General features: G+C 38.2%; 1 protein-coding gene and 1 pseudogene across 10 annotated transcripts in view; one reads left to right on the top strand and one right to left on the bottom strand.

The window, feature by feature from the left end:
* The window catches only part of LOC107515746 (60S ribosomal protein L10a-like), a 226,600-nt gene that overhangs the window by 14,008 nt on the left and 185,373 nt on the right, over nucleotides 1-27,219 (top strand). For all 10 annotated transcript variants that reach the window (XR_004951655.1, XR_004951659.1, XR_004951658.1 and 7 more), the window contains one exon: nucleotides 4,740-4,823. The gene's annotated coding sequence lies outside the window, so the exon portion shown is untranslated. The remainder of the gene's footprint in view (nucleotides 1-4,739; nucleotides 4,824-27,219) is intronic.
* Nucleotides 6,407-6,525, bottom strand: LOC118604300 (annotated as a pseudogene).

Here is a 27,219-nt window from a genome sequence, read left to right as displayed (position 1 = left end):
TGTTTTCAAGCTGCTCAGGTGATGCCAAGGGGCCACACTTCAAGGAGCAAGACTGTACTCTGTTTTCTTGAGGGAACCTCCCGTCAGAGTCATTAATGGAAGGACATTTTCCTGGCATGGGATGCATTCGTTAAGGAACACATGCTTAACTAGATGCTTAACCCTGGGTCTTGCTGAAGCCCTTTGAGCCACGCAGGTCTCTTTTCTGCCATCAAAGTGCTGACGAGAGGTGGGCTGTTTGAATCACGGTGGTGCCCAGGAGGCTGACGCTGGGGTAGAAATTTGTTTACAGAGGGTTTATTTAGGAGTGCTTTTGAAGTAACATCTGTAGAAGGAAGGGGAGGGGAGGGAAGTAGGACTTGGAGGTGGTGGTGGTGCGGGGTGGGGGCTTCCCGAGATAGGCTGCAATACAATTTCAATGGAGGTCTTAGCTGACCTCATGGGAAACTCGGAAACTGAGATAGCCCTTCATACTGGTCCCCAACTAGAGTGAGAGTCAGACCTTTGTTCCCTCCACAGTGGCCCTAAGGATGGGGCATACCCTTGGGCCAGGCAGCTCTCGGTTCCTGAAGAGGTATGAGAGATGAGGGCTGTCTTCAAGCAGTATTCCCATTTCTGGCAGCTGGAAAACAATTCCGGGTGGGGAAGGGGGGCGGGGAGGGGATGAGGATCTAGAAAGTACTGTGCTCACAACCCCCATTCCACAAGATGTCCTTTTCATAAATGGCAGTTACCATTTATTAAGCTCCCCATAGATGCCAAGCAATATCTTTGCTTATTTAATCCCCACAGTATCCTTATGAGGTCGGAATTATTAGCTTACTTTTAAAAATGGCAAAACAGAGACTCAGAGAGAGGACGGTTAAGTAAATTTCCCCACAGCAAGGAAGTGATTGATTCCAATCTAGATTTGCTAAAACCTAAGCTCATGATTTTCATTAAACTAGCATTTTCTAATTTGTATTCTTTAGAACAGATGTTCGTAGGTGTTACATAAAAGAATGAGAAAAAAGACTGTATGGTCAAATAGCTTTTGGAAATCTTGCATTAAACATAAACAGTTTTCTTTACAGTAGGCTTTTCAGGACCTTTAACATACCAGTGTGCAGTGTGAATCTCCAAGAGTCATTACATGCATGATCACCCAAACTTATTTTAAAATGGAATTGTTTTGTAGCAGAAAGTACGGGGACCACATTTGGGGGCTGTAATAATTTACCTTAACCAGTCTCCATGGCACCTCCCCCACACTCCTTCACTTTCTCACTTGCCAAGAAGGGAACTTTCACAGAGCTTTCTTACAGAAGGAATGGAATGTAGAGTTTACACTTTGTTGCCTTTGGTCCTGATTTAGAAATGTCCTGGGCACAGGGAGGTAAGAAGGGATAGGAGGGTTGGGAGGGCAGCCTCTGTGCAAGGATGGCACAATCAAAGTGAAACAAGTCCTTCCCTCATTCCCACCCGAGCTTGACAATGAGCGATATCCATTTCCTACAGCTGCTGGGTGCTGGTGGTCAAGGGACCTCCAACTCTATGTGGGGCTCTTTGCATTTGGTGCTACACCTTCTAGCTGACATATATACTGTCGATATTTTTTTTAAACCACTAATGACAACAGACCATACCAACAACCTTAAATCCCTTCCAAAAGAAGTTTGAAATGCCTCCACTTAAACCTTTTTGTTTAGTGTTTGTGTAAAATAAAGTTGCAAAATCAATCACGACGCAAAAGTTACTTTTGCTAAAAACTTTTTCCTAAGTAAGAAAATATGGAGGAAACACTCCATGGGAACGCTGGGGTGGAGCCAGTGGCAGCAAGATGGGAAGGTGGGCAGGTGTGTAAGAGTGCAGGCTCCTGTTTTGACACCTTTCTCGTGGACTGGTTCTGGCAAAGTCATCTGTACTGCAGTTTGCCTCGAGAGTTGCACCTTGAAGTCATGTAACTTGAAGAAATCAAACCCAGGACCCGTGTTCAACAATTCATTTAGAGGATTAGAATCTATGTCGTCTCTAATCACTCACAGAAGTTGGCCTGGGTCTCTCTCACTGAACTTAAGATGAAGAAAGGCTCTTTGGCTGATACAGTTTTGGAGACTGTTCAGATTTTAGCAGAATTCTTGTGCATTCTAATTATCAGACTATTCCTCATCTGTAGGTTTTGCATTTATGTAGTGCATATCCTCCTGTTGGTGGAACATGACATTGAAGATGTGAAGGTCAAGACTTGAGCTTAGCATGCCGGACCATTTCTGGCCTGAGAGGCAGACTTGCAATTTAAAATCCCCCCAACATATCCCACTGTTTGAACCTTGCATCTCTTGCCTCAGATCACAAGGGGTCTTGCCCTTGGTTATTAAACAAGCAGACTGGTGTGGCGAAAATAGGCCAGGGGATAACCACGGAGGGCACTTTAAAAATAGAACCATAAAACTTTAGAAGGGAAGCAATTTGTCCAGCCATGAACAACTTTCTTCACAAAATTTCATAATCGAACAAAATAGAAGAGATTGGTTGTGAAACTGACTATTCTAAGGTCTGATTACAGCAAGGCTAAGTTGGAAAGAATCTTATCCTTTTTATGGCCAAACTCTCTTCATTTCACAGGAGAAAGGCCTAGAGAGGTAAACTTATGTCCCCCCAGGTCCCATAGCTGTTAGCTTCAGAGATGGAATAAATGGCCAACCGTGCCGAGCCCACTTTACGGCTTCCCCTTCTGTTTTCAAATCTGAACCAGTTGACTCCTAAATTAAACACCGAACAATATTCTAGCAGGATAGAGGTTATTTTATTATACTACTTCCTAAGAGATGGAGCTTTTGCAATAGCGGTAGCAGCATTCATGAATATTTAAAAGGTAAAAATGGAAGACATGAGTTTCCTGGGTTAGGAGAGCACTAAATAATCTGGAATTCAGGTGGGGATTTTCTGAGCATGTGTTGTGTCTGCTTTAAACATTTATTGCAAGTAGAACAATTCACTTCAAATCTGTCATGAACTGGCCTTGAAATGGCCTTAAAATGTTCTCTTTTTGAGAGACCTGTACTATATAATTGAATATTATCCTCACCACTAAAGTGAAAAGAATATTAGTAACTATCTCGTAGAGTTAATGTGGAGATCGAATGTGCTGGTTATACCAAGTCTTAGAACATTGCCTGGCACTTAGCACACTCTCAGTTAAACATTAGCTAATTTTTGTTGTTATTTTTATTTTTTAAAATAAATTTTAATTTGGAAAACATTCAGATATAATTTGAGAAAATGGTATAATGACCACCCAAATTCCCAACATCCAGGTTTAACAACTGTTAACATTTTGCCATACTTGCTTTACCTACACATTGGCATGTATGTGTGTATGTATGTGCATATATATATATATATATATATATATTTTTTTTTTGCTGGAACTTTTGAAAATAAGTGTTAGACATCATGACACATCAGTCCTACATGCCTCAACATTCATGTCCTAAAAAGGACAGTTTCCCTCATAACTGTATTATTATAATAAGAAAAGGAATAATAATTCTCTAATAACTAATTTCTGGTTTATAATCAGATGTTCTTAATTGCTCATTTTATAGTTTTCTTTTTGAACCAGATCTGCTGAAGTGTCATATAATACATTTGGTTTGATGTCTCTTTAGTCTCTTCTAATCTAGAAAAGTAGCCCACCCCACCCCTTACTTTCCCATGACATTGATGTTTCAAAGTAAGAAGACCAATTATCTTGAGGAATATCTTACATGCTGTCATTTCTAAGTGTTTATGCCATTATTTAACTTATTTCTTATTTCTCTGTCTCAGATATTTCCTATAAAATGGAAACTAGGTCTAATGGCTTCATTATATTCAGGATAAATATTTCAGACAAAAATACGGTGCTTCATAGGTCATATTGGATACTTCATATTGTCTTCTTTTAGTAGACACATCATGTCAGGCTGTCAGCATTAGCTATTATTATTACTGAGAAAGGATGTAATCCTAAAACCCTCTTCTGATAGACATGCCCAGGACATGGTACCAACAGGGACAGTTGTAATGGTGGTAGTGGTAAAGGGCAGGGTGGTGGGAGTCAAAAACAAGCAAACAAACACTGAGATCTCATTTCCATTAGAGAGTTTGGATAATTCAATATCTAGGCTACTCTTACTGAGTGTCTTCTGTCAGGTTTAGGGTTGAAATTTTCAAAATTTATTTCAACTAAAAAATGTCTAAGTATCGTCATTGCTAAATATTGTGCCAAAAACCTAGGATGGGAGACAAAGCTGAACTTGAGCATTACAGTTAAGCGACTTCTCAAAATTATCTAACGCTGGCAAAAGGGAATCCCTGCGCAGCTCGCCATTGAAAAACATGGGTTTAAACTGCACAGGTCCACCTATATGGAGATTTTTTTCAATAAATACCTATACTATTCTTGATCCATGGTTGGGAATCTGGGAATGTGGAGGGCCAACTATATGCATTGATCGATGCCATTTTATATAGGGGACTTGAGCATCCTTGGATTTTGGTATCTGCAGGAGTCCTGGAAACAATTTCTTTGGAATACCAAAGCATACCAAGTTTTGGAGGAGTCAAAAATTGTATTTTGACTGCATGGGACGAGAGGTCGACACCACTCATCCCCACGTTGTCTAAGGGTCAACTGCTTACTCTTATTAAGGCCATTATTTGTAGGCTGTACAAGCTATATTTACTTTTCTTTTTGTACTTCAAATATTCTCAAGGTTCAAACAGAAGTGACGCAGGGGATAACACAGCAGAGGAAGCCATCAGAAGAGACTTATGAGGATGTGGTTAGATAATATTCGGTGAGTGATGTGTTTACATTTTTTTCCACTTACCCAGTCATCATCTGAAAAACCACCTCAAGTCAAGAACTTAGCTTGGAGTAGACATGAGAAGCTAACATTTATTCAAAAGCCATTTCTGCTTTGTCTAGAGATCAGTATTATCCCTATCTACTGATTTTTCTTATCCATATAATAATTTATCACATATTTGACAGATGGGTTCAAACCCTGGCTTTTTCTCATAATGATTCTATTCTGGACAATTAATCTCACAGCTTCCATGTCTTTTTAAAAAATTATAATGAAATATACATAACATAAATTTTACCATTTTAACCGTTTTTAAGTGTACAGTTAGTGACATTAAATACATTCGCAGTGTTGTGTGACCATCACCACTATTTCCAGAGCTTTTTCATCATCCCAAACAGAAAGTCTGTACACATTAAATAATAACTCCCGCTTTCTCCCTCCTCTCAGCCTCTGGTCCTATTCCACTTTCTGTCTCTGTGGGTTTGCCTATTCTAGGGACCTCATATAAGTAGATTCATATATTTGTCCTTTTGTGTTTGACTCATTTTATTTAGCATAATGTCTTAAGTAGAGTGTCTTAATGTCTCATCCATGTTGTAGCCTGTATCAGAATTTCCTTCCTTTTTAAGGCTGAATAATATTCCAGTGTGTGTGCCTACATATATTTTATTTGTCTGTCCTTCTGGCGATGAACATTTGTTTCTATCTTTTTGCAATTGCATCCATATCTTCTAAAGGGGATGATAATATCTAATACACAGGGTTGTTGCAATGACTAGAAAAAGGTCTGGAGCACTGGAAGTAATCAGTTGATGTTATTTTGTTCCTTTCTCCTATAAACAAGTTTATATATCTGCTTTGGAAATTAAGGAACCGAGTGTAATGAAGAAGACATGACAATTCTTTTCCTGTGTCTCTTCTGATCTTCTGTTACAATTTTTCTAATTAATAATTTGGCTCTTTAAATTACTTAGGGGAGGAAGTTTTCCTGAGAATATGCTGGGGTGTGGGAAGTGGGTACAGAGGGGGGCAGGATGAGAGTGGAAGGCAGAAATATGTATTCAGTTGGTCATACATTGCTAGGCCTAAGAACATTTGTTAGCTAAAGAATGTTCTTACTTTTTCCGAAACGGCAATAGAACTTAATAGAGATAGTGATCTTTGAAACTTGAGAGTCCTTATTGCAAAAGCCTCAAGTGTTTAGATCTGTGTCATCAGGATTGGGAAATGAAGATTTTTATCTTGCTTCAATCCTTTTCTTCTTTCTAGGGCAGCTGCTTCCCTCCCCCTACACATAGATGGCAGTAGGAGAGGGCAAAGGCTACGTTTTCGTTCTGTAACTTAGAAGAAATATGTGTTTCAAAGGATCCCGAGAAAGAACATACTTAATCTTGAATTTGAAGGGATTTAGACTATGACACTCCAAAATATGTCACTCTGACATAAGGATTATTTTCAGCTGATGACAATTGAGAAAAGGCAGACACAAGAAAAACTCTCTGCCCTCCCATCTCCACTGAGAAGGGAAGGAAGATTTTTCTTTTCTTTTCTTTTCTTTTTTTTTTTAATGCCTACAGCACCCAGTCTTCCCTGGTGGTCTCCCAGCCAAGTACTAACCAGGCCCAACCCTGCTTAGCTTTCAAGATCAGATAGGATCGGGTGAGTTTAGGGTGGCATGGCCGTAGACTTCTTTTTTTTTTTTTTTATTTGGCTCTAACTTTATTTCTTAAAATTGTAGGATTTAAAAGCTCTAGGATTTATTTATTTTTATTAAATTTATTGGAGTGATATTGGTTAATAAAAAATATATAGACTTCAAGTATACGATTCAATAATACATCATATATATTTGCTTTGTGTGTTCACCATCCAAAGTTAAATTTCCTTCCATCATCGTATATCCTACATCTGAGTAAAATCATATCGTTTTCAACTTTTTCTTTCTGAATTATTCAGTTTAGCATAATAATCTCAAGAATCCATCCATGTTGTCGCAAGTGGCAGTATTTCATCTCTTCTCATGGCTCAGTAATATGCCATTGTATATGTGTACCATATCTTTATCCAATCATCTATCGAAAGCCCTTTGGTTGTTTTTATGTCTTGGCCACCACGAATAAACTGCAATGAACATCAGGGTGCATATAGCTTTATGGATTAAAAGGAAGCTTTTCTTCTTGTGCTCTCTGGTGGCCTAGTAGTTAAGATTTAGGATGATTCTTAGTCAATGGCACAACTCCAGACTCTTACCAGTTCCTAGATGGCACCAGGGGTATGAACATAGCACACCTTACTAATTAGCTCTTATTTTCCATAGTTTCCCCGCATATTTACCTTCCTACATTTGCTGCCCTTAAAAACTCAAAGTCTTTTTTCTTAGTCTTGTCACTTCTCTACAAATTTATTGTTCTTTTGTCAAGATGCTATTTAAGCCCAGATTCTAACTGCTGGTTGAGCCACTTATCACTGAACACTCCCGTGTATATGCTCGATGCACAGGTTAAACTTCTGTTTGTTTTTCTCTTGTTAATCTTTTACCAGTCTCATTTTCAGGGCCCCAGCCAATGAACCTAAGATGGATAGAGGAAGATATTTTATTTTCCTTCCCTACAAATTCTTCTTGTAGAATATACACGGTGTAAGAGTTCTGGAAGAGTTCTGGTGTACTAGGCCTCTCTTTTTAGAAAGCCAATACCCAGATGGCTGGACAGAATTCTCCAACCAGGGTCATAAAACAGACTGGTGCAGAGGAGGGCCTAGCTGAGTGTGCTCTTTTGTTGCTTTACAGATCAGTTGATGTCTGGTTGATTTTCCAACCTTTGCATTATAAGGGAAGTTTTGTTTGATAACAATATTCATTGAATAATGTCCCACCCTCTGCAACCATCTCTTATTGAGAAATATGGAAGAGAAATAAAAGAAACAAAAGGCATGGTAGGATGGGGATCTGGAGATGAAGAATACCTAAAAATAATGTAAGGGCATATTTGGGGTGGAGTGATAATTGATACTTGTAGCTGGCTTAATGATACCCACTCCACCTTCAAAGATATGTACATGTCCTAATCTCCAGAAACTATGACTATTACTTTATGTAGTAAAAGATTGACTGGTACTTTATACGGCAAATGTTATGATTACATTCAGGATCTTGAGAGTAGGAACTTATCCCAGATTATCTGGATGGGTCCTAAATGCAATCACAAGAGAGGGAGTTTTAAGAAAGAAGAGAAGGAGACAATGGGACCACAGAGGCAGAAATTGGAGTGACATGGCCACAAGCCAAGAACTCTGGGAGCCACCAGAAGCCAGAAGAGAGAAGGACCAAATTCTCTAGAGCCTCTTTTACAGGTCTCTTGGCAAGTTCAGTGTTGGTCCAATTAAGGATCTTTGCTCTGAGAATGGCAGTAGTAGTCCCAAGGTTGTTTTTTTTTTTTTAATTTTTAATTTTTACCTTTTTATTGAAGTATATCAAATATACCTAAAAAGGCACATATGTACACTGAATGTATTTTTAGATATGGAACACACCCTTATAACTTGTACCAAGGAAAAGAAACAGAACATTACCAGCTCCCCAGGAACCCCAATCACTCCCTCCTCCTTCTCCAAGTATGAATATATCATAATATATCCAGTCTACTATTAATGGCAGGTCCCCAGGTTTTAACAGTAAACTCTGTAGATGTTTGGAGTAGTTGGTTAAGACTATTTATGCATGGAAATTAGATGGATCTTCACTGAGTGATATCTGGAGTAAGCTACGGTTTTTCCCTTTTGAGAGTCAGTAGCAGAATCATGATTTTCTAGGAAATATCTGCCCACATGGCATCATGGGAATTTGCCTCCTGGTTTGACCCCATCAGTTCCCTGTACAAAAGCAACCAGGCTAAAAGGACAGAAGGACAAATTAGAGCCAAGCCCACTTCCTCTTCTCTCTGGCGGAAAAGTTATAACTAGCTGATCACTCAGTGTCATCTCGTCAGCGATGGAAATTTTGACAACACCAGAAGCAGCTTTCCTAGGACATAGATTTTGAATATATGTTTGGTTGGAGTCTTTGGAATATTCTTATACCAAAAGCTGGTTTATAGCAATGGTTACACAGGAAGGAAGTACTAAGAGGTAAAAGCCTCTAAACAAATTATCCCAGACAAAACAAGTCTTCTAAAAATATTGGAAGGACTGAGAAAGGGAAGTGACATGTGACATTTTAATATGCATTGCCAAAGAGAGAGAACTGCTGAGATTGGAAATTGTCTTGGCTAGGTTAACTTCCTCACTAAAAAAGAAACAACCTTCAGCGATTACTTTCTTTTTAAAAACAACACCTGCTTTGTTTTACTTTCAAAATTATCACCTGTTATTTTTTTTTTAACCTAGAAAACATAAAAACAAAAGGTAAAATTTTTAAATGTTAATTTCACAATCGGGGATAACCACTATTAACTTTTTGATGAATCTCTTTTTAGTCGGGATATATGTATTATATTGCCTTTTTATACTAATGATGATAGTATATTTATTGCTTTACAACTTGCTTTATTTTTCTAAAAATGTAACATGGGCTTTCTATGCAGATAAGGCACACAGGAAGTTCAATACCTCTGGCATCTCATTTGAGAAAAAATAATAGGGAAGGTAAAATAGTCAAACAAATTTAAAATTTTCACAATTTATCATGAACATCTTCCCATGAGCTATTCTTCTAACTATATCTAATCATGTTTTTTCCATCTCGAGGAAATAGCCTCATTTATTTAACTTATCCCCTATGTGTCAGATTAGCTGATTCCCAATTACACATTACTAAAACGAACACTGCAGTGGACGGTCTCAGAGAGAAATCTCTATGCACATTCGTCATTGTCTACTTAGAATAAATTCCTAGAAGAGGTATTGCCCAGTCAAAAGCGATGTACTTTTCAAAGCATTTTGATACTGATTCTCACATTGCCCTCCAAAGAGGTTGTAACAATTTACAATCTCACCAGCGGTTTTTATGAGTCTTTGCCAATGCTGAGGATGTATGCGCATTTAAAGAAGTCTTTGGAAATTTGACAGGGGATATATGTTGCTTCATGGTTTCTTTAATTTGTGTCATGTATGGAGGATAAATTCTCATCATATCTCTGATGCCATTTCATATTTGGGCCATCACCTACCTATCTTTCTACTCCTAGCTCCTCCTATTCCTCTACACACACACACACACACACACACACACACACTTTTGGTCAAACAGAATTTAGACATTCCTAACTTTATTTTTTCTAAGTTTCTTCTCCCCAGATAAGCCCATCTACTGTCACTTTAGCCTTACTAATTTTATGTCTCAAAATCCCTTATTTTCTCATCAGGTAGTCTTTCCCCTTTTTCCCTTGTAATTTTTTTTCCCCTGTTAATTATCTTACCCTACCCTTGTCAACTCTACCCTTATCGTATCTACAGTTAGTTTCAGAATGAGGGCTGTGGCCCATTTTTAAATTCTATCTGGCAGTAGGAGCAGATCATTTTTCCTTGCTGTGCCTCAGTTTTCTCACTGAAAATTGAAGAAGCCTGATTTCAGACTAGATGACTTTTAAGTACTATTTCACCTTTAACAATTTATTATTCGGTGTTTATGTATGACTTATGTCAAAATTAGGACAGTTTAAATTTCCTTAAATTTCCTGAGGCCACAGATACCTTTGAGAATCTGATGGAAGTTGTGGGCCCAATTTTCCCTTATGTAGATGTGGAGATGTGGGTATTTAATAACAATATGGTTATTAAATCAATGCTAGAAGTCCATTTAAGGACTTGAGGTTAAGAACTGTGGCTCTTTAAATCTGTGTTTTGTTAATTTTTGTTTCTCTCTTGACTATAGCAGGAAGCCTCATTAAATATCTGTTACTGTGAATCATATTCAAACAATAAGGTGGTAAGACGAAAACATAATTATGAAAGTTTTACTCCTTGAGGCTGAAAGATAAATTTCATTACTTTCTAGTCACCTTTGAAATTAAAACTCCAATCATGTCAATACATTAAAAAGGCTAACTAAGAGGCTTTCGAAATACATTTAAATAAGCCATGACCTTTATTCTTTAAGTACCATTAAACATTAAGCATTTTGGTGAATGCTACATAGCAGTTTGAGATTTTCAGCTTCCCTCAGTCAGACAACTGCAAATCAGTAAGCAGTTATAATGTAATGTTTTCCTCCAACACAAGGACACAGACTTTTAAGAGATTGGTTTATAGGGTAGGAGTAGATTGGGAGAAGATAAACCACTTTTCAAATAAGTCTGCATTATTTGAAAATACATAAATGCTCTCTAAAAATGAAGAAAGATGTTTACATAGGCTTGCATTAAGAAAAAAAATCTGTTGACAGTTCTCAAGATCTATATCTGGCTTTCTCACTAAAGGGATAGATATTCGTGTAAGCCGTTAACCCACAAAACTGTGCTTGTTCCTGAGACTAACGGGATTAGAGAGTTGGAATCACTTGCTCCCTAAACTTGGGTATGTGCTCCATGTTTTTAGATTATGTATTTTACTCTCTTGTTCCTCCTTCATACTTTATATGAAATTAAAATTAGTGCAGTGTAAACTGCTTAGTCAGTTTGAGGACATTAATTTTGTATCTTGGACTTGGACTTTTTTTCTCTGGGTACAATTCAATAGTAAAGCTGATAGTAATGACTCAATCCTGTGTCTGGGCATTCTGTTACTTACTGTCTCTAACTGCTCCTCTGTCCAAGCAAGAAAACAGACGTATAGTCATAATGCATGGTCAAAGGACCTTATAATATTTATTCTGACGCTGATGTGCTGATGATGACATCCACTTGCATGACATCAGAAGTTGATGCACACTATTGATGATTCCAGTTTTAAATGAACTCTGTAGCTCTAACTCATCTCCACGTCACTTGGGTTTGACTTATCTCTTCAGAGCAGTCATTGGATCCAGTATTCTGCAGCTTTGTCTTAGATTTCTTTTGTTTAGACTTCCTTCTGAAAAAAGATGCAAAACCCATCTGGGATATGCACAATATATGTGGTTTATAGGGGTCTTTTATGAGTCTGAGCTCAAGGGACAGAAAGTTAGCTTAAGCGTCCCCAGTTCAGAGACGCTGTCCCTGAGTCTCAAGATGAGGTTAGGACCTCCTATTAGAAACTCTCATGCCACTTAGTTCTTTAAAATTTTAGGGTGATCACAATCATATTTATATAATTATTTCATTGCTATGTTTCTCTGTAGGAACTGTTATTTAAAATCATTTCTCTATATGTAGGTTTTTTAAAAAGTGCCTAGAATATAGTAATTGCTCAAAAAGATTTCTTGAATTAATTATTACTTTTATTACTACACTATTATTATTGCTGCTGCTGCTGCTGCTGCTACTACTACTACTACTACTACTACTACTACTACTACTACTACTACTACTACTTCCGGAGGCTGGAAGTCCAAGATCAAAGTGCTGAAGTGCTGGCAGGTTTGGTTTCTTCCGAGGCCTCTTATCTTGGCTTGTAAATGGCCACAATTTGCTGTTTCCTTATATGGCCTTTTCTCTATGTGTGCAAACTGCTGGCATTTTTCCTTCTTTTTATAAGGACACCAGTTCTATAGGATTAGAGTCCCACCCTTATGACCTCATTGAACCATAATTACCTTCTAAGAGGTCCCATCTCCAAGTATAGTCATATTGAGGGTTAGGACTTTGGAGTTCACAAATTAGTCCATAATAACAAGTGTATAATCAAAGTTCATAGAACTGTCCATCTTAAACGGGTGCCTTTACTCTATGTAAATTATACCACAGTAAACAAGAAAATCAATAAATTATTCATTTATGTAAAAATTATACTGTACAGTGCAGTGGCCAGTTTGCTCAGTTGGTCAGAGTATGGTACTGGTAAAAATTGTACTGTATGTTTAATCATACTATACATTTCTATGAGTATCCAGAAAAATCTAACTTGTTTATTTTTATGATCTTCATTTCTTTAATGAGGGAAAATGAAACCTCCCGGCTCATTGTTTTTGATTCTATAATATGGTTAAGTAAATACAACAATTTAGGGCAGAGTCCTTACAAAAAAGGCTGCAAATGCAGGCTACGTTAGGACTCTGTGGGGAGATTGGTCTGCAGTGGCAGATGGGAAAGGGTGTAGGTAGGGGTGGCAGCCAAATTTATATTTTTCTGAGTAACTTGTTTGGGGGCTAGTTGACGTCAAACTTGAAATAATTTAGGACAAATCGTGGGTCAAGAAGTCTGGCATTGAGGAAAGTGTATGGCCTTGAATTAAATTAAGGATTTAGATGGATAGACATGGGTTGCAATATTGGCTTCTCCATTTATTACCTTGGGAAAGTTATTTAACCTCTCCAGATCTTTATTTCCTCATCTGCAAAATGAGCTCATAAAAGTTAGCATGCAGGGTTGTCATGAGGATTTAAAAGAAAGAATGTAAAGCACCAGTATGGGGAACTGGCACTTGGTAGATACTCAACAATCTATAGTATTTAATATTCATCGTGGTTTGGACAGCAGAATTTATAACAGGTCAAGGCCAGATGGGATTCTGATGTGGTTTAGAACCCTGGAGAACCACTTCGGCTGCCAACTGCTGTGTGATGAAAGACTTTTTTTTTTTCTTTTAGCCCTTCCTCTAGGAAACAGAGCTACTTTCTGGAACTCTCTGTTAAAAATCTTTCCCTTATTATGACAAATTTAGTACCTAAGAAGCTGGAGATTTATCTTCATTCACCCAAGAGCATTTGGCCTCTGAGTCAGAATCCCCTAGATAATAATAGTATAATTATGGATGGAGGGGGAAATATTATAAGAGAAGAGTGTTGATTCCAGTGCTTGGTGTGGTAGAAAGTGCTCTGCATTAGGAAATAGGAGGCCTAGGCCATTGATCTGTTTTTGTTTTGTTTTGTTTTGTTTTGTTTTGTTTTCCCTAGGAGGTGATTTGAGGTAAATAATTGTTCCTCTTTGGGTTTCATTTTCTGATTCTATGAAAGCAAGATGTTGAGTTAAGTGACTTTCAAGGTCCTTTTCTGATAGGATATTGCAATATTCCATGGTTTGGAACTGGACAAGGATCTCAATTAATCAATTGATTTATACAAGGCTTGACATAGCATTCGCTCCATGCCAAGCACTGCACCGTGTTCTGGAGAGTCAGGGATGAACAAGTCAGCCATTGGCCTTTCCCAGATTGAGCTTGTACCTCTATGGCAATGCTACCTGTCTAAGGTCAATTCTCACTTAATGATTTAATCAGTGATATAGAAGGCATGTTCATTCCATTTATAGGAGGATCAGAGTGGGAGTGTTGATATTTTAGAATCTGATTCCTGCAAAATCAAGTTAAACAACAAAACACTTTTAAAAATTGGAAAAATGGACCAACACTCACAAGATAAATACAGAGGATACAATAACTACAAATAGAAGGAAAGTTCTTAATTCAGGTTTAAAATAAATTAAATTTATAAGTACAGGATAAAACATACAGGGTTTAAGCATCTGACCTGCCCTTCTGCTCAGCCAACAGGTATTACATAGTCACAAAGTAACATCAGCCATAAAGTTAAATTTTATAGTGCCAATGATATTGTTGGGAACTAGTTATATCATTTCTTCCACTCAGCATTCTTCCCTCTTTTTCCTTGCTCGTTTGATAGCAGGGTGTGCCTTACCAAACACAGAATCCAGGCCTATATCCATAGCTCATAGTTCTTTGATTTGCACATGATAGGTATTTAATAAAACATAAATAATACCTGACTTTATAGCAATTGATGTGAAAATAGACCAGGAGTTTTCATTGCTATTAGTTAACCATGTGATGGAGCTGCCAGGAAATACCCAGATTATCTTGGGCTGTGTTAACAGTAGTCTGCAACAGTTGTAAGAGAACTCTTGTACTCTGTTCTGGGCAAACACGTTTCACAAACGTTGTGTTTCATTCTGGATAACACATTTATTGAGAGACATTAAAATTTGGAGACTGTCCAAAGAAAAGTGAACAAATTGGTGGCAGTCTAGCAAAGTGGTTAAGGCCATACACTTTGAAGTCAGATGGACTTGTTCAGGTCCAAGCTGATACTTACTGTATGACCTTGGGGAAGGTACTTAACCTCCCACAGTCTCAGTTTCCTCATCTATACAGTGGAAATAATTAACAGTACCTATCTCATGGAGTCATGGCAAGGATTATGATGAGGAAAAATTATGATTTACACTTGAAGGAATTAGGGTTGTTTAGCCAGAGAATTTGAAGTCTTAGGAATGAGGGTAGCTGCGAGGGAAATGGGAGTTGATATCTCTCTTTAGATAGTTGAACAACTGCTATTGGGAAGAGGTATTGGGCTTATTCTGGGTAGGTTCACATAGCAGAATTAGGTCAGAAAGTAGGATTTGGGGAGAAGATAATACTGCCTCAACACTTGGCAGAAATTTTGACAATCAGCATTGTTTAAGGATGGAATTCAAGACTGTAGAGGGTGTTCGAATAGATGCTGATTTCCATGTCTTAGGATGGTACAGAAGAAAGTCCTGCATTGGGTGAGTGAGTTTGGGCTCTTAGGGATTCCCAAACCTGGCTGTGCATCAAAATCATCTGGAAATAGAGCTCAGTAATCTCTAATAAGCGCCTTAGGTGGTCCTGATAAAGCTGGCACCACATAGTCAATTTAGACCCACAGGACTGGAGAATGGGTCGGTCCCCTTTCACAGATGTTACGCTATAATGAGATTTTGCTGGGGAGGTTCTTTGATCAAGGAGACACAAAGATAAGAAAGGGCCAAACATATTTTGAAGACATTCAGTTAGAATTGTTAATGAAAAAACCATAGGCCCAAAATGGCATTGCTCATGTAAAAGCCCATGATACCAACCTTAGACTTAATATTTGACCTAACTGCTGTTTCATCCTTTCCCAGAAATGTAATCTTAACCAACCAGTCTGGAATTTTATGTTCAGCACTAGTAAGGTAATCTGTCACCCAGGCCCTCTCCATCCCCTCCTCCCCACTCCAAAGAAGAGTCAATCTGCATGATAAAAACCCTTCCCTTTCCGTTCCCAAAAAGAAAAGGTGTCCCAGACTCAAAATAATTCTTTTCTTTCACTAACGGCTCCCTTGCCCCACCCTGCTTCCCGTAAAATCCTTCCATTTTGTACAACCCCTCAAAATGTACTTCTAGTTGCTAGATGGGATGCTGCCTGATTCATGCATTGCTTAATAAGGCCAATCAAATCTTCAGATTTACTCATTTTAATTTTGTTTATTAACAGATTGGAGGTGTTAATAGAAGAGTGGTTAGGAGTCTGATTTAAAACAAGTTAGGGCCAGTTTCTTAGATGCTAGATACCAGAGTTTGGAGATTACTAAGCAGGGTACCATGATAAAGGTAGTTACAAAAATTTCTCTGGAAGAGTGAGCTAAATGATGGGTAAAGGCAATTCCAGACATAGTATTTCTTCCCTTTTGGAGTTCTCCATCTTGGAACTTGTGACTCAAATTCATTACCTTCCATTTTCTTCATTCCATTGTGGCTCTTAGTTAGATGATTTGTAGTGCCCGATCCGTGACACTGATGTTGCTTTCTGTCCCCAACCTGTGGAAAGGTGACGAGGGCTTTCGCTTGATGTAGTTCTCCCAAGTAGTATAGGAAGCACCCATGGGTCTGCTCAACTGAAAATCAATGGCGTCAAGATCACAGTCATGATCACATCAGAGAGTCCAAAGGCTGGAAGCCAAGCTCAGAGTTTTCATCTTTTTTTTTTTTACAAGGACTTTTAATATATTTGTTATTTTTTAATTACAGTTGACATACACAGAGTTTTCATCTTAAGAGCCAAGTTCTGCCTAAATTCAACCTACTGAATTCCTTAATGTAAGCACTTTAGTTTTTATCTCAAGGCAATTCTTAAGTTAATTAGTTGCAATTATTAGCTCTGCTTCAGTAGGATGCACAAAAACAGAAGGGGGAAATGAGGCCATCAGGAGATGCAATTGGGTGTTCTGAGATAGCAGAGAGAGACTCTGAAAGTGATCACACTGACCAATTTAAGTCTTTTAAAAAAAGTCTAAAACCAAAAACCTACTCCTGAATCGTCAGAGAGCCAATGACACATAGAAGTGCAAAACATAAGGCAAATATGTCCTTACACAGTGTTCCTTCTAATATCTGCCCACATCCTGAGGCAATGTCCCTGAAAATAGTTTCCTGTGGGAATAAATCACAGGAACCAGAAAAAAACAGTGGGCCTTGTCAGAAGCTGTAGGTTGGAAGGCTTGTTTTTCTTCATTAGCTGTGGGACTTGGGCCAGTCTCATCACCTGTAGAATGAGGGTAGAGACACCAACCTTGCAGGGTGTTGGGAACCTTGTGTGTGAAGCACCTATGACCATACTTTTAGTTTGATAAATGCAAATTGAGTTCATGATGGTCTCCACTGCAGTCTCCGACTGGGCTAACACATGATCTGCTTAGCCCTACGTTTGTGCCTTCGTGAAGTCACCACTGTTTTCTAGGATTGTCTCTGCTATTCCAGTAACATTCCCAGCCAAACCTTTCTAAATCTGCATCTTTTTAGGGAGGCATTATAATAATGTTTAAGAGTTTGGGAGTGTATTAGTTTCCTGGGGCTGCCGTAACAAAGTACCTAAAACCGAGTGACTTAAAACAACAGAAATGTATTGTAGTTCTGGAGGCTGGAGGTCTGAAGTCAAAGTGTTAGCAGGACCATGGGCTCTCTGATGGTGCTAGGGGAGAATCCTTTGCCTCTCTGGCTTCTGTTGCTTTCCCTCAATCCTTGGCATTCTCTGGCTTGTAGACGCCCCATTTCAATCACTGTCTTCTCCCAGTATGTCTCCATATCATTTTCCCTCTGCGTGTGTCTATCTCTGTGTTCAAAGTCCCCCTTTTATAAGGACTTCAACCATGTTGGGTTAGGGCCCACCCTAATGACCTTATTTTAACTTGATTATCTCTGTAGAGACCCTATTTCGAAATTAGGTCCCATTGTGAGGTCCTGGGGATTAGGACCTCAACATACCTTTTCAGGGATTTGCAGTTCAACCTGTAACAGGAGTCATACAGATGTGGCTTCAAATCTTGGTTCTACCATTTGCTAGATATATTCTTGGTCAAGTTGTTCATACCTCTAAGCCTCAGTCTTCTCATCTCTAAAATAAGAACTATATTATTAACCACTTCATATGGTTATTATGAAATTAAAAGAAGATAGTGTTTGCCAAGTGCCTGGCAAGTGATGAAGGAGGGGGTCATTTTCATGGACATACAATGTTTTTCGTTTTCTCTCTCTCCCTTTCTCCTTCCTTCCTTCCTTCCTTCCTTCCTTCCTTCCTTCCTTCCTTCCTTCCTTCCTTCCTTCCTTCCTTCCTCTTTTCTTTAGAAAGGAAAGCCATTCCAATGCTTCATGAAGGGATGAGTCACATTTCCATATCCTAGATACAAGGGAGACTGGGAAACTGACTATCTGATATTTTTAGTCTCAACAATGGGAGATGGGACTCTGTCAGCAAATAAGAGGTAGGGTGTGGGTTGGAAATGATCACCAAGTATTTTCCAGGCCCTGGTTGCAACTGTCTTTCCTATACACACTTCTCTTTGCATTTCCTCAGTAGAACTCAGGCTTTCTCTGGATAATTGTACAAATAAGTCCTCAGGTATAGTTGACTAAGGGTGGTTAGTGGTACCTGCAGACCCATGGGAAGCCTTCTTCTCTGTGACTTCTCCTGCATTCTGTAGTGCTCCATCTCTCATATGGAGACAGCTCTCTGCATTCCCAGTGGGACAACAGGACCCCCAAGTTTCTTCCAGGCATTGAGTCAGCAGCAGATCCTGACACTGACTTCAAAGAACAAAGAATTTCTTGGCCTTTTGGTGGATAAAAAAAGCTTCTAGCCAGTGTTCCCACAGGGATCACTGTCCCTACAATGCCCTCAAGGTAGGAAAAGAGCCCGCCTTCCCAATAGCATTGCTTAGGACCACATGCCAGCCTCAGAACGTTTGCTACATATGATTGTGTATTCGAATATGGTTGTGTGCCAATAAAGCCCACAGGCTGAGAGTCAGACCCTGCACCTGTGACACTCATTTTGAACCCAGCTTTGCTTCTTTCTAGCTGTATGAACTTGTAGAAGTTACTTCTCAGCCTTAGTTTCATTGAGTATAAAATAGAGATAATAGTATCCCCATCTTAGGACTGTCATGAGTATTGCATAAGGTGATGTGGACAGAAACACTTATCCCTGTGTGTCCTCTCAGTAAGTGCCCTGTGGTGGCTGGTATCCAATCCGGAAGGTGTGCCTTCAACCCTGCAGTGCAGAGTAGTTAGAGTTTGTAGCTGGATCACCTTCACTGTTTTTACTATTAGCATAATTTTTAACCATTTGACTGCTTTCAGAATAAGATCACTGTGGAAAAAGCCTCAAACTTCCCAAGAGGAAGGGCCTGGCTAGTTAGAATGTCCCTGTAGTAACCTCGTGACCACTTTCCAGCTGAGCACCGTAAGTAGAGGTAGAACAGAAAGAAATTAGGTCGGATCTCATGCATGCCTAAATATTCTGTTATTTTGGCACAGGCTTGGATGAAGGGGCTGAGAAGTACACAGAGAACTGAACAGGAAAGGCAGGGACAAGAAAAAGAGTATGCTCTGAAAAAAAATGCAATGACCTTCTGACTATCTAAAGCCCCAGGCGTGAATACTAAATGCTTGGGAGCACAGAGACATTTTGGGTTTCTCCATAAAATCAAAACCTGATACTATAATCGTATTGTAGTTGCGAGGGAGTTGGATGCTTACGTATTTAAAGATGGACATCTTTCCTAAACGTTCGTTCGCTCCCAGTGTCAGATCTGCTAAAACAAACTCTTGATAATGGTACCCGAGTTTCCCTATTTTTGGTAAACTCTCTTGCTGATTCTTTTTAGCATGCTCATTGGTTGATTTTGGAGATGCACTGACTTACTCCAAACCCACATCCTTTCGTTAAATGTACTCCCAATGTGGTGTAGAAGTGCAGAGGTGCAGGATTTATTTTGATTTCTAATAATAATTATCATGTGGGTAGCGTTTCATAGTAGTTCAAGGAACTCTGATTTGAGATAAGGAGACCGCAAATCTAACCATCATTTTCTTTCAATTGCCCCGTGGGCATTTGGACTAATCATGTAACTGCTGTTTCTCAGAGATAATGGCTACTCCTTATACTACCTTATAATCATCACAGGGTTTGTATAACAGCAGGGGCAACCACAATTATCTCTTATATGCAAGGCTACAAAATTTCTTCTTATCTTAGATTTTTCTATGCTTCCCAATTTCTCTAGTCATATTATAGACTGTCACATTTTACTTATCTTGAACTTAGTTGTCACACACTTGCAGTTAAAAAAAAAAAAAACAAGGAAAAAGCACATTTATATGTGCACATATACATATGCAGACATTCTCTCTCTCTCTCTTTCTCTCTCTCTCTCTCTCTCTCTCTCTCTCTCTCTCTCTCTCTCTCCCCCCCCAACCCTCTCTCACACACACACCTTTAATTAAACAGCCAAACATCCAGACCAGACGGCACTAAATCTCAAGATACTTTACAGGTGGGTGATCCTCTTAGACCCTTACTCAGTGCTTATACTCTTATTTTATGTATAGTTCTAACAAAACTTGTTTATCTAACTTCCAAGCCTCATGTAGAATAGAAGCAGCAAGCAAAACAAACATGAGACAAAATAGGTAGACATGCATCACAATCTGAGTGCCGAACGCCCAAAAACAAGGCAGGAAAAAAAAATGAATGAAAAAAAAATCCCAGAGTAATTTGGAGCCACTGAATTTAGGGATAAATAATTATTTGTGCCTCCATGGATCCTGGTAATGCTGTGATATAGCACACTCTGATCCCTTCTGTTTCTGAGAATGACTCTGAATCATCAAGGGGGCTAAATTAAGTTCTGTATTTTCTGTTTAGAAAACATGGCCATGGGTCTTCTAGCTAGGAAAGATTTATACCTAAAATGTAAAAACTTTTCAACAAGATTTGGCTTCTGAGAATCATAGAGAGTTAGAGTTGGAAAGCATTATATAATCATAACAAACTTATAATCTATTGAGTAAGAATTTGAAAATAACCTCCGTCGAGCTGACCAACCAGATGGGAACTTCTGCTACCCATTAATTGCAAGTGGTGAGTAGACAGAGGAACTCTTTTTGCCATCTCAATGTTAGATGAATTTCAATATTCTTTCCAAAATTGTCGAGAAAGAAGTTAGAGGTAAAGAAGAGAATTTGTTAGTTGCCACGAATAGCACATATCCAAGCATCCGACTTCTCTTCAAGTACCTGTATTCCCTACCATGTCTACAATGTTCCCTCTCCGTTCCATATGCTTCTCTGCCCCACCTCACAGGTCCAAATCTATTTCTGTTCTTCAGTCTGGCGTAGTGTCACCTCTTCCAAGAATCTGTCTGGAAACTTCAGCTGAAACTGATCTCTTCTTCTCATAACTTCCTTTGGATATTACTGATCTCTCTCATTGTATAGTTTGATTTCAATACTGTATCATAGGTTTTTCTTTTTTAATTATAGCTTCTTCCTCTTAATAACCTATAAATAGCTTGAGAGCATAATCTGGATTTGATTCATTTCTGTGTCTCCACTAGTACCTGGCATAGTGTCTCACTTACAATAGGTGTTTGATGAATGCTTATTAAATGGCTAAAGGAATGAATTGAACCTTTGCATTTGCCAAGTCTACATTGTTGACATAGAGAATTTGGGACACTGGAGGAAACATGAATTTATAAATGAAAGCATTCATATGGAAAATTAGTACTCTGATTCTTTTTCCCTTAGGAGAGTGACAACTTTCTCTCTTCTTAAAATGTGGGGCCTAAAAGTGATGTCCTCTCAAATGAAGAAAAAGTCATTGAACACCATAATTAGCATTGTACTCATAGCCGTAGCTTTAAAGCACATTTGCTATACACTTTGTGGTTCACTGGTTCTTAACAAAAAGTAGTCTAATAACACCTTATATTTGTGTAATATGTAGAGTTTTAAAAGTACTTTAATATACACAGTTCATTTAGCTGTCATAACAAAATATAATGGCAGGTAGGACAGCTGTTATTATCTGTGCTTTTCAGATGAAGACTCTGAAACTCAGTGAACTCATGTAAATTACACAAGGTTTCATGAGATGTGGCGGGACTAGAGTCATTTTTGCCAATACAAAGTCTAGAACCTAAGCCAGCAGAACATACAGAAATTACTAATTCAAACCTTTCTTGTTTGGTTCAGCCTAAGAATTCTTTCGCATCTTTGAACACCAAAGTAAGCATGGATTCTATTGCTTACTTTGCATGTCTTACTTTATATTGTTGGGTTTTTTTTTTTTTTTTTAATATAGAGATAATGTCACGGCTAATTTTATATGTCAACTTGGGTAGGCCATGGTACCAAGCTATTTGGTCAAACATCGGTCTAGATGTTACTGCGAAGGTATTTTTTGGATGAGATTAACATTTAAATCAGTAGACTTTGAGAAAAGCAGATTGCCCTCCATAATGTGGGTGGGCTTCATCCAATCAGTTGAAGGCCTTAAGAGAAAAAGACTTAAGTCTCCTTATTACGAGGGAATCCTGCCTCCAAAAGCCTTTAGACTCAAGTTGCAACATCAACGTTTCTCTGGGTCTCTAATTAGCCTCCCTGCCCTGCAGATTTTGGACTTGCCAGCTACACACTAATACAGACAGCTCCTAATTTACTAGGATAATTTGTTTTATAAATGTATTTACAGTTAACATGTAAGAACTCAATAAATTCTTAATGATCTCAAGCCTTTTTAAAAAGAAATTCCCCCCCCCACACACACACAAAAAAACAAGCAAATAAAAACTTCAAAAAATAGTACAATGACAACAACAAAACCCCTGGACACTAGTGAAAGTAACTAGAGTTTCAACTCCTTACTTTGAAAACTGGCCATTAAAAAGAAAGAGTTAAGCATTTATTCTGTCCTTCCTGTATAAACTACACCGAGAGTAACTGAGCCCTCATTATGAGAGACATTCTTTTCTAAAAAGAATTCCAATCACTAAATGTGAAAGGAATGATAGAGCTGGAAATATTTTCTAACCTCTAATGCAATAATTCAGACATTGACCAACAGTGGATGAAACCATGAGATGAAAGGTTGATAAAGAACTTTGCAATGGCTTGATCATGCTGATATCACATGAATCCACACATCAATTTGCATATCACTAAAAATGGGAAAACTAAACAATGTTTGGAGGCATGGAGCAATATACAGCAAACAGAACCATCCATAGATAATTCTTACGTAAAAAGAAATTGAACCTAAACTGAGCCTTTAACTGACTTAAATGTTCAGGAAATACAGCAACTAGAGGAACAAATTTAAGCAAATAATGAAACAAATAAGCAAATCTCAAATGGGTAGGATGATCAAAAATGAAAGGAGTGTTATAATTATGCTGAAAGAAGAGACATAAACTGGGACTGTTCCATGCAAACGTGGAGGAATGGTCATCATAAGAACTAGATATGTTTTGGGGGGCTGCTGATTGCAATGGCATGACCCGATTTTGCTCATCTATTTCTATTTCCTTTTTTGGCTTTCAGTCAACATCCAAAAGTCTGTCTCCTGAGTCAGGCCAGGACACTAGACCAATTCAGTCTGCTGAGTCTATAGTAGACACTGAAAAAAATATGCCCACTTGATCCTTGAAGACTAGAAGCACTAGCATCTCTTCTGGCTTCCAGGCAGAGGCATCCCAAGGCCAGTCTGTTGGCATGGAGGCTGTTATAAACCACTCCCTCAAAGGCCCTTTGCCTTTCTTTTAAATACTTGCACAAATAATAAATATTCATTGTAGAAAAATTAGAACCTACACCTAAGTATAAAGAAGAAAAATTTTACACTTGCCCAGGGTTTAATACTGTTCATATGTAAGTGCATGTGCTTTTAGACACACACACACACATACACACACATACACACACACAATACTTTTTTGTTCCATAAAGGATCATATTGCACATGCTATTTGGAATTTTTCTTAATATTACTTAATATTATTTTGTTAACATATGACCATGTTAGTGAATGTACTGCTACAAAAAATGCATACTATTACTTAATACTATTTAACTAATATTATTTTGTTAACATATGACCATGTTAGTGAATGTACTGCTACAAAAAATGCATACTATTCTATTGTAAAGATACACCATAATTTATTGAACAATTTCTACTTTTGAACATTTAGCTCATTGTCAACATTTTGCTCTTTATTCATCTTTGTACATATTTTTTATATAATTACTAAATTTTTTTCCATATTAGAAATTTCTGAAAATAAAACTGCTAGATAAAATCGTTTTCAAATTTTAAAGGCTTTTGGCATATATATCTGGTCAAATTGCCCTATAAATAACTTGCATGAATATATGTGCTCAGGAACAGCATGTGAGTATTCATCATCATTATCATCATCATCATCATGACCATCATCATCATCATCATCATGACCATCATCATTATCATCATCATCACCAACACAGCTAATGATTATTGAGCTCTTAGTATGTGCTTTTTTTTTTTTTTTTACAGCAACTCATCTAACTGTCACAACTCCTCTGTGGTAGACAATGATTATTTAAAATATATGATGGGGAAACTGCTTATACATTATTCTATTTAGAAAACAGAAGGAAGTATGTAAAACAACTTTTAAAAAATGGCATTTCCCCATTTTAAAACCCCATTCCATTAAATAGCCACTGTTAAAAGTTTGGGTGTATTTGTCTACATATTTTCTATTACATAAAAAAAGTATAGACATGCGAATGAATATCTTTTTTTTTTTGTAAACAGAGAAGACATCATACTACCTATACAATCAAATTCCTCTCCAAGCAGCATTTTTCTTCTAACAACATATCACGGGCATCTCCACGGGAATCCACGCAGATTCGCCTCATTCCCTTTTACTGTTGTGTGAGGTTCCATTGTATGAATGCACCATATTGGCTTATGTGTCTCTCTATCCTCCCCAACAAAGCTGCAAGTTTTATAAATCTATAGCAGACCTCTATTGCACTTAGCAAGGTCTGAGCTCATAGCAAGTGAACACTGAATTTAAAAAAGTGGTTTTCTGTTGAGTGTATGTGTTCTCTGAAAATCTGGGTATATTAAATGGAACTGACAATCTGAAAAATGCTACCCTTAGCAAGTTATAAATCTTGAGGCTTAAGTTAATGCCTTAAGCAACTTCCTGTAGTTGGTTGTGTATTTTTGTGATGAGTCATGACACCCTTAAAGTTTACCAATTAGTTGCATCATCCAAAGCATCTCAAATAGAGTTAAAAATCACTAGAAAGGTATGTGGGAGGCTTGGATTCTGGTTCTGACCATGCCAGCTGTGATCTTGAGTAGGGCACTGTTCCTTTCTGCTTCACTTTGCTGTTGCATTAGGGTTTGGGATAGGTGGGCCATGAGGGTCCTGTCTAGCTTTGAGAGCCTATGAATTTAAAAGAGCAAAATCTACCTGTGAGCCATGCGGTAAGAATGGGCATGACGACTCATGTTCCCTGAAGGATCGCTTTAACTCTTGGCATGTATACTTGACATTTTTTAAGATGGAAAAGTACAGAAAGGAGAGCATATGATATAGTCATAGCGTGAGAGTGAGAAGTGAGCCAGATTTGCCGTATGGTCTCCCAGAAGCAGAGCAGGAGAAAACCAGACTGTGCTCTTCCTTCTCTCCTCCTTCAAGCACCTTCCAAAGAGATTTGCAGCCATGATCTCGAATGCTGTATTATGAGGGATATGCAGGGTACGATAGGTAGGATCATATGTAAATTCATTCGTTTTATTTAGAGAGTGAAAAAAAGGTACCAACATACATACACTATGATTATTAATATGTAAATATACATAAAAATGGCAGGAGATGCAACAAAATTATATAGTGGTTTTCTCTGGGTAATGGGATTATGGGGATTCCAATTCTCTATACTTTGCTCAAAGTTTCCCCAACGAATAGACTTTCCTTTTATAATCAGAAAAATGCAATCAGAAAAAATACAAATATTAATAAAAAAATAAGCATACAGTTACACTAAATGCTACTGGAGGTCACTTTGGGTAGTTAGAATTACCATGATTTTTTTTCTTTTTCACAGCTTTCATGTTTACCTAAAATTAATACAAACGTGTATTAATTTTAGAAGGAAAAGCAATCTCCAAAATTTACCTACCCCACATTCATTCTTTCCCTTTTTCTTTTTAAGGAAACCCCAATTTTAAAGGGGAATGTCAATAAACCCAGCAAAAATTTGCATGTGCCAGGCTTCCTTGCAGATGGAGGTAGAGTAGACATTTGGTTAAGTTCCAGTCAATGAAATAAAAGAAGTTGCTGAGTGGGCCTCTCAGCTGACTTGACGAGGATGTGCCTGTTTGCCCTTCCCTCTTATTTCTCTCTCTACCTGGAACTCAGAAGTAAGGTTTGGAGCTGCAGTGACCATCTTATAATGAAAAGACAACCTCAAGGATAGAAATCATGAAGTGAAGCTGGAGGAGCAGAAATAAAGGTGCCTGGGACACTGGGGACATTTTGGAGCCACTGTACCAGGCTGGACCATCTCCCTCCCAGCTTTAGGCTGCAGGAGAGAGAACAGCCCCATCATGTTTTAGCCACTGTATTTTGTGTCTTTGTTAGTCATAGCCAAACACAATTTCTAACTAATACACCCACTTAAAACAATTTGTTTTAAGTCCTAACCACTGCAACCATCTTTAAAAAGGGTTATAGAGGGAAGGTAATTGAAATTCACGTAGGCTGGAAATAAAAGGCAATGTTCTACTAAAAATTAAGGATGGTCTCTGAGGCTCCAATAAATCTAATCTCTTTCACGTTGTCAACATCCCATATTTGGTGGTAAGTTCATTATATTTCCATTTGGGGACAATAAGTTTGTTAATATATCCCAGCACCTAGGAAATCAGTGCATCACATATGCCTAAACTGAGAGCATTTGTCACAGTTTATGCTCCTTTCGAAGAGTGAAAAACAGACCTTGACTTGAAGAAGCATCAACATGGGGATAGTTACTTGAAATGTCAGATGGAAAACATGTTAGAAAATGGGGTATGTGCCTGCATCCTGTGAAAGAAAAGGACTCAGCCCTCTGTTAAGCTTCCCTTTGCAGCTCCCTGATCAATAATGTCACAACTAGAGGTGGTTTTTCAGAACAAATCCTCCTGTCATGAGTTGCTTCATGCCAAAAGGGCAGGGTGGGAAGAGAG

This window comes from Rousettus aegyptiacus, unplaced genomic scaffold (genome assembly GCF_014176215.1).
Source record: "Rousettus aegyptiacus isolate mRouAeg1 unplaced genomic scaffold, mRouAeg1.p scaffold_m13_p_6, whole genome shotgun sequence".
NCBI lineage: Eukaryota > Metazoa > Chordata > Mammalia > Chiroptera > Pteropodidae > Rousettus > Rousettus aegyptiacus.
Note: the sequence above shows the minus strand (reverse complement) of the source record. Positions and strands in the feature narration are given on the sequence as shown.